Consider the following 17,214-nt stretch of genomic DNA (forward strand, 5'->3'; position numbering starts at 1 on the left):
ACTGTATTGTGAAAAACTATAGCTAAAACTAACTAAAATCATAGAGAAAATGTCCTCTGTTTTCATCAGTCTAGTATTTTGGGTGGGTCAAACTCAGTTTTAACTGTGAATAAATGTGTTAAATGACCCAAAAAAAAAAAAATCACAACACAACTAACACTAGTATTAATAAATAAACTAAAAGCCTTTTCAGAAATGTAAAACTATACTAAACTAGTAACCCCGCTTTAAAAAGGAATTAGACCTGAACTTAAATTGAAAAAAATTGAAGCAAATTAGAAATAAAAACGTATGGAAAAATGCGAAACTATCGTTCATTGTGTTGTCTTTCTGCTCTCCTCTATCTCCAGGTTTGATGAGGAGCAGAACAGATGAAGCAACGCCACGACCCAGAGAAAAGACAGGAGAAGACACAGAGGAGGGGATGAGCAGAAGACATGAACAGAGAGGTGGATTAATAGCAGACATGGTGAAGAGATAGGTGGAGGAATTGAAGAAGACATGGTGAAGAGAGCGGTGGAACAATTGGACACATGATGAACACAGAGGTGGATGTCCATCCACGTTACAGACCTCTCTGTTCGTAAGACACGATGGACTGGGTGCTGCCACTGCTCCAACAGTGGAAGACGTTTATTAGCGGTGCCAGCCGCTCTACCTTTGACTATGTCCGTCCGTATGTCCGTATGTCCGTATGTCCGTATGTCCGTATGTCCGTTTGTCCGTTTGTCCGTTTCAGCACAGGCTTTAAACAGCTATAACTCCAGTTCGCAGCATGCCAGCAAGTCCAAATTTGGTATGTGGACTTAGATGACCAATAGGGACGAGCATTGATTGCTGAAGCCCCGCCCCGGCCTATTATAGCGCCACCAGGAGGCCACTGCCTTTAAACAGCTATAACTCCAGTTTGCAGCATGCCACCAAGTCCAAATTTGGTATGTGGACTTACACCACCAATAGGGACGAGCATTAATTGCTGAAGCCCCGCCCCGCCCTATTATAGCGCCACCAGGAGGCCACTCATCAAAGGCACCGCTTCCTTCACACAGGGTGCGATTTTTTTTTTAATGTCGGGCTTGTCCCTTCAGTGACCTCTGACAATAGCTCCAACCGGAAGTGACTTTCAGAGGAACTGCAACAGGAACTACCATTTTAAAAACAGTGCACTTCTTATATTAAAGATTGAAACTCAGGGACCTTGTTTGTCATACTCTGCCATATGGCATCCCCCAGTTTTAGGGACTCTTTAATTCTCTTTATGCATGCTTCTCCGTGGCTCTATGATTGAGAAATCTGTTTTGAGAAACATAACATTCTGTACCACTGTTAAGTTCTGCCCCGTTAACGATTTTAAATCAAATCTAAAGACCCACCCTTTTCTTGTGGTTTTAGCTTAGTTTCAGGTTGCCCCACCTTTGATGTTTTCTCGAGTCCACTGAATGTATTTAATTTAATTTATTTGTAATACCTTACAGCGTTTTAATCAGTTCCTGTGCATCCTGTACTTCCTGTGTGGTGATTAGCATTTTCCAAAGCTTATTTTTGTACTTCCTGGTTTGCAGTGGTGTAAAGTGACTAAGTTTACTCAAGTACCGTACTTAAATACAATTTTGAGGTACTTTTACTTTAATATTATGTTATCATATATTTTACATTATTTACTAGTATTTCCAATTATCTATGCTTTTACTTCTACTCCACTACATCTCAGAGGCAAATATTGTACTTTTACTCCACTATAATTATTTGAAAACTTTAGTTTCTAGTTACTTTGCAGATGTAAATTATTACGTTATAAAACATACATTAACCACTTTAGCCCTATTTTATACCTAGGCTATTTGAAAATAACCAATCTACAAGCTCACAACGCGTTGCGGTGCGACGCGTTGTGAGCTTGTAGATCTGCTATTTTCAAACATTCGAGTACTTTTACTTTTGGTACTTTAAGTATATTTTGATGCCAATACTTTTGTACTTTTACTCAAGTAAAATGTTGAATTCCGGACTTTTACTTAACAGAGCAGGCTACTTCTACATTGCAGTATTGATACTTTTACTTAAGTAAAACATTTGAGTTCTTTTTCCACCACTGTACTGTAGTTATAGCTCTGTTTTCACGGCACCACCTGAATGACAGTGTTACTTTCCCCCAAAGATACAGCATGTCACGGGAAAAACTTAATATCAGAATATCAGGTTCCTTTAAATTAGGACAGATTGAAAATTACTTTATACTCGTCGTTTAACCACCTGAACCCCAGCATCCCTATTGTGGGGGGAACATCACGTGTTGTGAGCTTGTAGATCGGCTATTTTTGGCAAAGAGATTTGGTGTGCAGTAGATGGAAAAAGAACGCAGTGAGGCGAAATGGTTAAACTGAAGTGATACATTGATGATTTCCAAATATTATCAAAGTATTCTGCGCCCACCCTGGGCCCTGGACTTGTGTCACGGCACCCGAGGGTGCAACGGGGGCCGGGGAACCTACTTTGAGAAACCCTGCCCTTGGACAGTGGTTCTCAACCTTTTCAGGCCGTGACCCTCCAAAATAATCATATTTGAACTGGGGACCCCCCAAAATAATCATATTTGAACTGGGGACCCCCCAAAATAATCATATTTGAACTGGGGACCCCCCACCCTGACAAGAACTTGGAAAGTAGGAGTTGAGGCGTTACATTTAGTTTGACTCCACAGATAAATATTGTGAAAATAGCAGATGTACAAGCTCACAACGCCTCACAATGCGAAGCGTTGTGATTTTGCAGATTGGCTATTTTTTTTGGCTATTTTATATTATTTGACAATTTGGCCAATGTTTGACCAGTTTTTATAGTATTTTGTTGATGTTGAGTGTGTGGGTTACTTTTGATGTAGTACTTGTATTTTTGGTATTAAAAAGGTCTTAAAAGTCCTTTATTTGTCATTTCACTGTCAGGGAACTCCCCCCCCCCCCCCCCTCAAAAAAAAGAAAAACATTTGAGGACCCCCCTGGGGGGAGAACCACAGGTTGAGAACCACTGCCCTAGGAAGCAGGGAGGGGCGGGGCTATTAGAGTCCTCTAATTGTCAGCCCCTCCCCCTCTCACACACACCTTCCATCAAGCACAAATGTTTGTGGCCCACTCATAGAGTTAAAAGGACCCATTGTGTTTGCAAGGAAAAACACTCTTATAGTGAAATAAACAACTCCTAAAGTAAGGTTACTCCACATGGACGTCGAGTAGAGTTATCTGTGTTTAGCAGGCTGGTGAAAAAAAGCTGTTAAAACACACCGTGACCAGACTGTGAAAACATCTCCATCCAGACCACCAAACAGGTAAGTGTTCTGCAGACTGCAGGTGTGTGTTAGCTACTTAGGAATTGATGAAATGGCGTGTAATTTCACTGTTATTTGACTTGGTAAAAAAGCAACAACTAGTGAGGATGAAGCATTGCTGTGTGAAGTGAATATGAACCGACCAACCGTCTTTGTTTTAGTGCTGAAACATGACTGACTGTCATGGACTAACTTAAACCTGGTGTTTACAATTTCTCCATTTACTGTCCGTACATCTACATAAACGATCATATTTCAAATATAAAGTGCTGACTTCATGGCCACGGATGTTATTATTGTGTACGGGCCCTCAGAAGTACCTGTATCTTCTGTATTTTTAAATAAAAAGCATTTTAATCTGATTGGTGGCTATTTTCTCCGTCTTTTTGCCATATTCTTTAAACTATGCCACCCTATCGGCTGGGAGGTGTATTGCACTATGCTACATTATAACTCTATGAGGAAAATGGCCACCGATCGGATTAAAATGCTCTTTAATGAACATTACGGAAGATTCAGGTACTTCTGAGGACCCGTGCATAATTATAACATCCGTGGCCATGAAGTAAGCACTTTATATTTGAAATCTGAATGTTTATGTAGATGCACAGGCCGTAAATAGGGAAAGTGCAAACACCAGGTTGAAGTTAATCCATGACGGTCGTGATGCTGACACAGGCTTTGGTGTAAAGTAAGTACATGTACTCAAGTACTGTACTTGAGTACAATTTTGAGAAACTTTTACTTAACTGGAGTTCCAATTTTAAATACATTTACTTCTACTCCACTACATCTCAGAGATACATATTGTACTTTTACTCCACTACAATGATATGAACTTGAGTTACTAGTTATTTTGTAGATTTTTATTACAAAACATACACTAACCACTTCAGCCCTAAACTGTATGTATGTATGTATGTATGTATGTATGTATGTATGTATGTATGTATGTATGTATGTATGTATGTATGTATGTATGTATGTATGTATGTATGTATGTATGTATGTATGTATGTATGTATGTAGCTAGCAGATCTACAAGCTCACAACGTGTTGCTTTGCAACGGAGCTTGCATTCTTGCTATTTTAAAAATATTTTAATACATTTTGAAAACTTTAAGAGACATTTCTGCATAATGAGTACTTTTACTTTGGTACTTTGAGTATATTTTTGATGCTTATACTTTTGTACTTTGACTCAAGTATGTTTTTAATACAGTACTTTTACTTGTATTTCTACATTGTGGTATTGAGACTTATTCTGTTACAAATAGAAGTCCGGAATTCAAAATGTACTTAAGCAAAAAGTACAAAAGTATTGGCATTAAAATCTACTTAAAGTACCAAAAGTAAAGTACTCATTGTGCAGAATGTCCCATTTCAAGTTCTCAAATGTATAACATGAATATAGCAGACCTACAAGCTCACAATGCGTAGTGATGCGACACATTGTGAGCTTGTAGATGGGCTATTTTCAAATGGCCGAAATTTATATAGGGCTGAAGTGGATGTATGTTTTGTAATAATAATCAAAATGAAAGCTAAAGTTAGTAACTAATACTACAAATAATTGTAGTGGAGTACAATATTTGCCTATGAGATGTATTGGAAGTAGTGTCAAGTCCAGTGGTACTGGATTTGACACTCAACAAAAGCTAATCCGTCCTTATATTGCATAAACTTGTGTTGCTTTTCATTGGTTTCATGTTAATGTGTATTTTCAGACATTTAACCACTTAAACCATCAACACTAAGTAAACTTTAACTCTGTACTTAGTCTGCTCTTTTTTTCCCCCTCTCTTTGCCGAAAATAGCCCATCAACAAGCTGTTAGCCCTTGTGAGCTTGTAGATCGGCTATTTTCCGCAATGTTCCCCTCAGAATAGGGATGCTAGAGTTCAAGTGGTTAATGTAAATTAAAAAAAACTATCGCACAAAGATTTGGCGCACCCCCTGTAGTAACTCTGAGGACCCCCTAGGGGTCCCGGACCCCCTGTTGAAGACCTCTGCTCTAATGTGTTTTAACTATGCACATACAGTATGTGTCATAATGTGCACCGATGGATGCCTGTTGATGCTGTTTGCCTAAACCTTGTACGGCACTTTGCTCAGCTTCTGATGTTTTGAACCCATTAAGACCTGGAACGCATCTGTGTCACTTTTTCATTTGAGCTTAAAAAGCATAATTTTACGCTTTGGCTATTCAAAAATAGCAGATATACAAGCTCGTAGCGCGGCACCGAGTGCCGCGCTATATATATATATATATATATATATATATATATATATATTAGGGCCGGGACTTTATCGCGTTAATTTCGATCAATTAATTACAGAAAAATTATCGCGCTAAAAAAATTAACGCATTTTAATCGCACCCGTTTTTGCACCGCGGAACGTTTATCACTGGACGAGTTTCAGACGGACCGCTTATGCCAGCGCACCAAGCTGAAACGACGCAAGCTTATCTAGCTGAAAGGACGTGGTTCTCACTTCTCAGACAACAACAAAGTTGACTGCAACCAGCACAGTGCATGAGCACTGCTTGATAATGTTGGCTGGGCATAAAATCTGTAATGGATGCCCCCCCCCCCCCCACGCGCGCGTTTGTCCCGTTTAGGGGGGTTGGTGGCGGTAAGCTGGGGGGGGGTGCATGATGCGGTGCGGATCACATGCGCGCGATTTTTATTAATAATTAATTAAACTACTATAAAACAACAGTAACAACAACACAATCTACCAGCCTCGAGTGGTGGAAAATAGCAGATCTACAAGCTCACTATGCCTTGCGCTTAGATCGGCTATTTTCACATGGTTACCACCACATGTTTTATTATAATAATCGAAATCTACAAAGTAACTAGTAACTAAAGTTTTCAAATAATTGTAGTGGAGTAAAAGTACAATATTTGCCTCTGAGATATAGTGGAGTTACTGGAGTAGAAGTAAAAGTATTAGAAATTGGAAATACTCGAGAGTCAAGTGCAAATACCTCAAAATTGTACTTAAGTACAGTTCTAGAGTACATGTACTTAAATACGTATGCCAAAATCCCTTTAAAAAAATAGCTTTTCACTGTTTTCAGGTCAAATATTGATATGCGATTAAAATGCGATTAATTGCGATTAATTAATTACAAAGCCTCTAATTAATTAGATTATTTTTTTTAATCGAGTCCCAGCCCTAATATATATATATATATATATATATATATATATATATATATATATATATATATATATATATATATATATATATATATATATAAAAGCAAACATAACTCAAATCTTTGCTTCTGGGGGGTCCCTGGGACAAAATATTTTGAGATGGGGGGTCCGCGGCCAAATTCATATAATTTTGGGGGTCCTTGACTTGAAAACCACTGATATAGAAACATACGTTTCCTCAATGGGTTAGATGTGCTGTGTGTAAGGGCAAGTGATGCTGGTGTTCCGTTATGCAGATTACGCATTATTTGGTTTCAGCCCTGGTACCATTTGCAGGCAGGTGTGTGACTGGCACTTGAGCATGGGTCCTGCAACTTTGACATCTGTCTTTGGTACCGTTGTGCAAATCTTGCCTGTAAATCTATGGTTCCTCAGTGAAGCAAGGGGTCTTGGGTTGTTGTCTTCCTTGTTGACTTCACCAGTCTCACAGAACTTGGTCTTAAGTTTGGAAATTACATTTCCTTGTAACTTGTACATTGCAGTATTGAAGTGTGATGAAATGACGGCATGAATGCAAATTTGACTTGATTTTTAGCAACGTTCCTGAGCTGGAAGAAACATGATTGTACAAACCCCTGTCACTTGACCGTTGAAGGACAAAGTGTGCAGTGGTGTAAAGTAACTAAGTACATTTACTCAAGTACTGTACTTAAGTACAATTTTGAGGTACTTTTACTTTACTGGAGTAGCCTACTTCCAATTTTCAGTACTTTTACTTCTACTCCACTACATTTCAGAGGCAAATATTGTACTTTTACTCCACTACATTTATTTGAAAACTTTAGTTAATAGTTACTTTGTAGATTTTGATTATTATTACAAAACATACATTAACCACTTCAGCTCTGTATACATTTCGGCCATTTGAAAATAGCCGATCTACAAGCTCACAACGCATTGTGAGCTTGTAGATCTGCTATTTTCAAAAGATTTATATGCATTTGAAAACTTGAAATGGGACATTCTGCATGAGTACATTTACTTTTGGTACTTTAAGTACATTTTGAAACCAAGGTTCCCAAACTTTTCAGGCCGTAACCCCCCCAAAATAATCCTATTTGAACTGGTGACCTTCACCCTGACAAGCACTTGGAATTGTAGGAGGCAGTTGAGGCATTAAAGGAGGAGTTCACCCCAAAAAAATCACTTATTTTCTATCAATTAGACACCCCATGAAGCCTTGATTTCATGGATTTATTTTTGTTTTTGTGGCATTCCGAAGACAATAATTTGATGACCGTGTGTATTTCCGGTAGGAGACACAAAGAATCTACTTTGTGTCTCCTACCGGATACATTAGCCGGTAGGAGACGGGAATCAAATTATTAGCTTAGGAATGCGACAAAAACAAAAAATAATCCATGGATTCAAGGCTTCATAGGGTGTGCAATTGATAGAAAATAAGTCATTTTTTGGGTGAACTCCTCCTTAAGTTTAGTTCGACTCGGTTCCACAGATACATTTTGTGAAAATAGACGATCTACAAGCTTGTAAAGCGGCTATTTTCAAAATGTTTGCCTTGCTAATGTTTGACAATTTGTTTTTATAGTATAGTTGGTTGCTTTTGACGCAGTACTGGTCTTATTAGTTAGTTTTTATTTCTCATTTTAGAGGTATTAAAAATCAATTCTCAACCTGTTTCGGGGTGCGCTGGTTTCAGCGCACCCCAAGACCCCCTCTTGTGTGTTGGCTAGTGAGGCGCGTCCTAGCGAGACCTGATAGAATGGGTTTCATTGAGCGCATACTGGTTGCACGCATACTGGTTCTTATCAGTGTGACGTCGTCTGTTAAGGGGTCTATACAAACATTTAAGAAAAAAAAATTCAATATTGAAATTTGTATATATATATAATTATATCATATCATTATTATTTTTTGTTGTCAATATATTATCTGCTTTTAGAAGCAATTGAAAATACAAATAATACTTTGTTGACGCCCCCTAGTGAACTTGAATATCTGTCAGCTCTCCAAGATGATCAGAAGCCTAAGACCACATTTACACAGCAACAATCAGAACAGAATACTGTTCTGAAAACTGTGCCGTTGCGTTGTCACTTCTTATTATGCATTTACACGAAGACGCTCCAGTGATTTAAAACGCTGTAGTGTGCCAGGATCACAACTGTTTTTTTTTGGTTGCCATGTCCGCTTATTATAAGCGACTTTGGGCTTGTTTCTAAAGTGTAGTTTCTTATTTGGACTTGTTTCCTAATGTTGTTTAAACCAGTGGTTCTTAAACATCTTCCTGTCAAATTATGTATTTGTCCACATACCCCCCCCCCCCCTTCTGAAAATATTTTGTGTCAGGGACATTTTTGTGTCGGGGACATTTTAACATTAAAAACGTTAAAATGTTTCACAAATGTTGCAGAATTACCTCTTTTTATTTTCTCAAGATTATTTTTTCTTTTTTGAAAATAGCTGATCTACTAGCTCACAACGCATCGCATCGTGATGCGTTGTGAGCTTGTAGATAGGCTATTTTCAAATAGCCGCAGACTAGTTGCTGCTTTTGAGTTTTCATAGACTTGGCTGCTCATTTTTCTCGCAGAATCTGGCAACACTGGTTAACACCGTCTTGCCCGATATCCACTCTGGAAGGAGATATCACTTTGCCGTCTAAACGGACGGCACATCTGATACTTTATTTTGCCGTTTTCTGTAGAGACCGTTGTTGTGTAAACGGGCCCTCGGACTTAATGCCACTTTTGTTTAACCGCTTGAACCCCCAGCATCCCTATTCTGGGGGGGACGTTGGCAGAAATAGCCGATCTACAAGCTCACAACGCACGCAGCGTGTTGTGAGCTTGTAGATCGGCCATTTTTGGCGAATCGATTTGTGTAGAGTGAAAGAAGAATGCACTCTTTACAGGTCTGTGTTATCAAGTACAGAGGGTTTAAGTGGTACTGGATTTGACGCTCAACAAAAGCTAATTCATCCTTGTGTATGACGGACAATTTCACAATAAATTAAAATCTCTGCGATAACGATTATTGTGAGCGTTTTTAATAACTATTATCGCCCCATCCCTAGTTGTGACAGGATACAGTATGTACGTATTGCCTCACTTCACTGGCTCCCTGTCAATTTTAGAATTGATTTTAAGGTCCTTTTTATTTGCTTTTAAATCTTTAAACGGGCTAGTAATAGCTCCACTGTACCTCGCTGAGCTCCTGGAACCATTACACCCTTAGTATAGCCAGGGCTCTGAGGTCTTGCCGCTCAGTCGTTACTGGGCGTTGGCAAAGACTAGCAAAAAGACCAGGGGTGGCCGCACTCTGTGTCGCGCTATGAGCTTGTATATCTGCTATTTTTGAATAGCCAAAGAAATCTAAAATGACACAGATGCTTTCCCGGTCTTAATGGGTTAAAACCCACCTATTCTCTTTGGCTTTTAATGTCACTGGATCCTCTAATGCAGGGGTCTTCAACGTTTTCAGGCCAAGGACCCCCTCTCTGAGAGAGAGATGGAGCAGGGACCCCCACTATATATAGCATAAACTTGTGTTGCAGATAAAAGCTTTTCATAGATGTTGGTTTCATGTTAATGTGTATTTTCAGACATTTCACTTAAACCATCAACACTAAGTAAACTTTCACTCTGTACTTGGTCTGCTCTTTTCACCCCTCTCTTTGCCGAAAATAGCCGATCTACAAGCTCACAACGCCTCGCAGTGCGAGGCGTTGTGAGCTTGTAGATCGGCCATTTTCTGTTAATCCCCTCAGAATAGGGTTCAAGTGGTTAATGTTGAATGAATGAATTAATATTTTTCTGTTTCTTCCTTTCTCAGAGTGGAGACGGACTGTGCCGAGGTTGTCCTTGTGCCATAAATGCCCAGAAGACTGAGGTTCTCACCTACAGTATAACACCCTCCCAGACACCAGGAGACTGAGGTTCTCGTCTACAGTATAACACCCTCCCAGACACCAGAAGACTGAGGTTCTCGCCTACAGTATAACACCCTCCCAGACACCAGAAGACTGAGGTTCTCGCCTACAGTGTAACACCCTCCCAGAACATCCACCTCTAATGACTCACTACACAGAGGTTATCTGGTGAAGCTACAATGTGCAGGTGAGATCTTTGTGACTACCTGGGGAAATTCTGAGTCCCTGAGTGAGTGGGGGTGTGTATATATATGTGTATATATATATATATATATATATGTATGTATGTATGTATGTATGTATGTATGTATGTATGTATGTATGTATGTATGTATGTATGTATGTATGTATGTATGTATGTATGTATGTATGTATGTATGTATGTATGTATGTATACATATACATATACATATACATCTATATATGTGTATATATATATATATATATGTATATATATATATATGTGTATATGTATATATATACATATACATATACATATGTGTATATATATATATATACATATACATATACATATACATATGTGTGTATATATATATATATATATGTAAAAAAAAACATGCAAACTATATGTTCCACCTGGGTCTACTAGCTTTAAGGATTTGGTAAGAGAGGAAGAGAGGGAGGAAACGGATGCATACACTTCAGTGATCAGCCTTGCATAAAGACAATAGTAATTGTAATCAGCCTGCTTTGAGCAGACTGCAGTTAAATAAATCAAATCTGTTTGTCTAAATCATTCACATACATGTTTGGGCTAATTTTGAAGCTAATAAGATGTCATAATATGAGCTTGTGTGAGACTACAGTTTTATAGAGGTTAAAGAAAATTGTCACGTCAGTGTAAAGGAGGCAGGTCCATTGTGCGTGAAAGGCTGGCCAAGAAGTCTTTTGTTCTTAAAGGACGACTTCACCCGTTTTCATCTTCATATAATTGGTCCTCATTAGTACTCATGATAATATGGTACAATTTTTTTCTACTTGGTCTGTGGTACATTCATAGGAGGGCTGTGGACAGTCCAAAAAGCCGTCTACCAGTGACATCATTGCTAGGCAGGATTTTTTCCCAACAAGATTTCTTAATGTATTTCTCGCGAAGATCTACAACATGTACACACACGTACATTCACAGCCCCCCAGCCCCTCACTCGACTTCATTTTAGTCCCTCAAAAGGACTGTTCATTTTATTTCCCTTATTTTCTCCCCCTTTTAACATTTGTCACATTTTCTTTACGGTATTAAAAAGATGTTAAAAGTCTTTAACTTGTCACTTTAGAAAGGTGCAGATAGTCTGTTTACACTTTATCTTCAACCTGTAACCTGTAAATAAGTGAAGAAGCAAAAGACGCTGGTATGGAACTCCTGGTTTAATGGGATGGGGTTCAATTCCCTGCGGCGTCTGCTGATTGCAGGTTAAGGGCGCGCTCTTTTTCCTCCCATCTGTTTCCTCCCTCTCTTCCTCTCTTACCAAATCCTTAAAGCTAGTAGACCCAGGTGGAACATATAGTTTGCATGTTCTTTTTACATATCAAATCTGTTTGTCTAAATCATTCACATACGTGTTTGGGCTAATTTTGAAGCTAATAAGATGTCATAATATGAGCTTGTGTGAGACTACAGTTTTGATAGAGGTTAAAGAAAATTGTCACGTGTCAGTGTAAAGGAGGCAGATCCATTGTGCTTGAAAGGCTGGCCAAGAAGTCTTTTGTTCTTAAAGGACAACATCACCCGTTTTCAACCTATCTTCATATAATTGGTCCTCATTAGTACTCATGATAATATGGTACCATTTTTTTCTACTTGGTCTGTGGTACATCTCAAAGAAGGGCTGTGGACAGTCCAAAAAGCCGTCTACCAGTGACATCATTGCTAGGCAGGATTTTTTTCCAACAAGATTTCAAATGTATTTCTCGCAAAGATCTACAACATGTACACACACACACGTACATACACCCCCCCCCCCCCCAGCCCCTCACTCAACTTCATTTTAGTCCCTCAAAAGGACTGTTCATTTTATTTCCCTTATTTTCTCCCCCTTTTATATTTAAGATACTTCCAAAACATTCCACATTTGTCACATTTTCTTTACGGTATTAAAAAGATGTTAAAAGTCTTTAACTTGTCACTTTAGAAAGGTGCAGATAGTCTGTTTACACTTTATCTTCAACCTGTAACCTGTAAATAAGTGAAGAAGCAAAAGACGCTGGTATGGAACTCCTGGTTTAGTGGGATGGGGCTCAATTCCCTGCGGCGTCTGCTGATTGCAGGTTAAGGGCGCGCTCTTTTTCCTCCCATCTGTCTCCTCCCTCTCTTCCTCTCTTACCAAATCCTTAAAGCTAGTTGACCCACGTGGAACATATAGTTTGCATGTTCTTTTTACATATCAAATCTGTTTGTCTAAATCATTCACATACGTGTTTGGGCTAATTTTGAAGCTAATAAGATGTCATAATATATGAGCTTGTGTGAGACTACAGTTTTATAGAGGTTAAAGAAAATTGTCACATGTCAGTGTAAAGGAGGCAGATCCATTGTTTCCTGGAACTGAAAAAAGTTCCAGGAATTAGTCATGCCCAGAGAATGTAATGGTTCCAAAAAAAACATTACATACTCTGGGCATGACTAATTCCTGGAACTTTTTTCCAGTTCCAGGAATTAGTCATGCCCAGAGTATGTAATGGTTCCAAAAAAACATGACATACTCTGGGCATGACTAATTCCTGGTTCCAAAAAAAAACATTACATACTCTGGGCATGACTAATTCCTGGAACTTTTTTCCAGTCCAAGGAATTAGTCATGCCCAGAGTATGTAATGGTTCCAAAAAAACAATTACATACTCTGGACATGACTAATTCCTGGAACTTGTTTTTCCAGTTCCAGGAATAAGTCATGCCCAGAGTATGTAATGGTTCCAAAAAAAACATTACATACTCTGGGCATGACTAATTCCTGGAACTGGAAAAGAAAACATTAATACTCTGGGCATGACTAATTCCTGGAACTGAAAAAAGTTCCAGGAATTAGTCAAGCCCAGAGTATGTAATGGTTCCAGAAAAACCATTACATACTCTGGGCCATAGACGGATTAAAGTGAAAATGGGCCCCCCCCGCACACATGTGTCCCGTACCCGTGCGCGCAACTTTTTTTTGCGGTAATTGTGGTTATATTGGCCGTTTTTTGGTTACTTTATTTCGGTTTTAGGGTTAGGGTTAGGGTATATATATATATATATTATATATATTTTTTAAAAAGCCTATTAAATCCAAGGCCCCCCATTGGCTCAGGGCCCTGTGCACGTGCAAACTGTGCCCAAGCCATAATCCGTCCCTGGCCTTTAAATGTCCATTGTCGCATTGACAATGCATTGGGCGCTTAAAGTTAAATATCTCCAAAACTACAAAAGATTTCAAAGAAAAAATCTCAAGCATGCATGTCCACAGTAAGGTGAAATTTTTTAAACGTGAATGGAGTTTCTAGGTGAAAGTGTTTTTTTGAGGTCCCAAAATCGTCCATCGACCTCCATTATAAATCTCTGAACTTTTAAAGGAGGACAATTCTAAAACTATTAAACATTTCAAAGATTCCTTTTCAGGCAAACATGTCCACAGTAAGATGAACATTTTAAAGTATGAATGAGGTTACTAGGCGTAAGTATGTAGTTGTAAGCCTGCCTTTAAATGTCCATTGCCGCATTGACAATGCATTGGGCGCTTAAAGTTAACTTCCTTTTCGGTAGTGACAAACTTTCGTTTCGGTATTGACACAATGGTGAAAAAAAAATGTACTAAGTCCAGAGCTCGATGAATGTTAGGGACCAAAAAAAGTCACTACAAAGTACTACCAATCAACTCTAAATTGCCTGAAACGTACTCCTAACAGGTTTTTGGGGGGACGATTTTGGCCTCCACACTTAGTGATTTTTTTGGATTTAACTTTCGTTTCGGTAAAATAAATTTTACCGAAACGAAAATGATCAATCAACTCTAAATTGCCTGAAACGTACTCCTAACAGGTTTTTTGGGGGACGATTTTGGCCTCCACACTTAGTGATTTTTTCGGACTTAACTTTCGTTTCGGTAAAATAAATTTAACCGAAACGAAAATTACCAATCAACTCTAAATTGCCTGAAACGTACTCCTAACAGGTTTTTGGGGGGAGTATTTTGGCCTCCACACTTGTGAATTTTTCGGATTTAACTTTCGTTTCGGTAGTGACAAACTTTCGTTTCGGTAGTGACACAATGGTGAAAAAATAAATTTACTAAGTCCAGAGCTCGATGAATGTTAGGGACCAAAAAAAGGCACTACAAAGTACTACCAATCAGCTCTAAATTGCCTGAAACGTACTCCTAACAGGTTTTTGGGGGGAGTATTTTCGCCTCCACACTTAGTGATTTTTTCGGATTTAACTTTCGTTTCGGTAGTGACAAACTTTCGTTTCGGTAGTGACACAATGGTGAAAAAATAAATTTACTAAGTCCAGAGCTCGATGTTAGGGACCAAAAAAAGTCACTACAAAGTACTACCAATCAACTCTAAATTGCCTGAAACGTACTCCTAACAGGTTTTTGGGGGGACGATTTTGGCCTCCACACTTAGTGATTTTTTCGGATTTAACTTTCGTTTCGGTAAAATACATTTTACCGAAACGAAAATTACCAATCAACTCTAAATTGCCTGAAACGTACTCCTAACAGGTTTTTGGGGGGAAGATTTTGGCCTCCACACTTAGTGATTTTTTCGGATTTAACTTTCGTTTCGGTGGTGACCAACTTTCGTTTCGGTAGTTTGATTACAAAATGTAAGTTGTGTAAAAAAAAGTCTGACTATACTAAGTTGTTATTTGTTTGTTTAAGTCAGGCTATACTCTACTCAGAGTCATGAGTTTACAAAATGTACTAAAGTACAGTGAACGTCTGTGCGGTTTGTCTTCATCACTGAAAATAACGTACATGTAAACAGATATAAAACTGCTGTCATGTGCAGTTGGGGTGAAGAAACACAACCATTTCACTCCTAATAGTACCTATTTGATTTGACATCCTGACTTGCTGCTGTGGCTGAGGCTTGAACCTGTTACCAGCGGCTCACTAGTCAGTGACTCTATCCATTCACCTACAGCTGTTTCCTTGGAATCTGTGGTTCTAAAACGTTTTGTTGTCAACCCCACAAATTGACATGTATTTGGGCAGTGGACCCCAATGTGAAAAGATGTAGTGTCAGGGCCCCCCATGAAAAAGATTTATATTTATGCTGTAACACATTTTTTTAAAGTTATTTGTCTTGTTTGTTGTTCAAGTCAAAGTACCAGGAAGGCTGTACTTGTCAGCCATCTGTTAGCTCAATGGGTTGAGACGCAGTATTCATGATCCAGAGGCCATGAGTTCAAATCCCATTGATGTCTTTCCTATGAGTCTTTCCTATGCAGACTGGCTTCCAGAAGATCAACTGAAAACCACCAGGAAGGCTGTATTTGTCATCCAACTGTTAGCTCAATGGGTTGAGACGCAGTATACATGATCCAGAGGCCATGAGTTCAAATCCCACTGGTGTCTTTACTGTGATGCTTTCCTTTGCAGACTAACTTCTAGAAAAACAACTTAATTCTAAAAAAAAAAAAAAAAGTTATAAACACCAGGAAACATGTAACTCTCAGCCAACAGCATAGCTCAACTGGTAGAGCGTCTGTCCAATAACATGACTTGACTGGGTTCGATTCCCACTGGAGTCAAGTGTCCCCGGTAACTTGGGGCAACGGATAAATTGACCGATATCCTTAGTGATGCTTCCCTTTGCAGACTAACTTCTAGAAAAACAAGTTAATTCTACAAAAAAAAAAAAAAGTTATAACCACCAGGAAACCTGTAACTCTCAGCCGACAGCATAGCTCTACTAGTAGAGCGTCTGTCCAATAACATGGCTTGACTTGACTTGACTGGGTTCGATACCCACTGGAGTCAAGTGTCCCCGGTAACTTGGGGCAACGGATAAATTGACCGATATCCTTAGTGATGCTTCCCTTTGCAGACTAACTTCTAGAAAAACAAGTTAATTCTAAAAAAAAAAAAAAAAAGTTATAACCGCCAGGAAACCTGTAACTCTCAGCCGACAGCATAGCTCAATTAGTAGAGCGTCTGTCCAATAACATGGCTTGACTTGACTTGACTGGGTTCGATTCCCACTGGAGTCAAGTGTCCCCGGTAACTTGGGGCAACGGATAAATTGACCGATATCCTTAGTGATGCTTCCCTTTGCAGACTAACTTCTAGAAAAACAAGTTAATTCTAAAAAAAAAAAAAAAAGTTATAACCACCTGGAAACCTGTAACTCTCAGCCGACAGCATAGCTCAACTAGTAGAGCGTCTGTCCAATAACATGGCTTGACTTGACTTGACTGGGTTCGATTCCCACTGGAGTCAAGTGTCCCCGGTAACTTGGGGCAACGGATAAATTGACTGATATCCTTAGTGATGCTTCCCTTTGCAGACTAACTTCTAGAAAAACAAGTTAATTCTAAAAAAAAAAAAAAAAGTTATAACCACCAGGAAACCTGTAACTCTCAGCCGACAGCATAGCTCAACTAGTAGAGCGTCTGTCCAATAACATGGCTTGACTTGACTTGATTGGGTTCGATTCCCACTGGAGTCAAGTGTCCCCAGTAACTTGGGGCAACGGATAAATTGACAGATATCCGTAGAATAACTTGTAGGAGTGTGCTGGTTCAAATCCAGTTCAACCCAGGACCGAGC

Source organism: Gymnoscopelus microlampas, assembly GCF_963454915.1.
Source record: "Gymnoscopelus microlampas genome assembly, chromosome: 13".
NCBI lineage: Eukaryota > Metazoa > Chordata > Actinopteri > Myctophiformes > Myctophidae > Gymnoscopelus > Gymnoscopelus microlampas.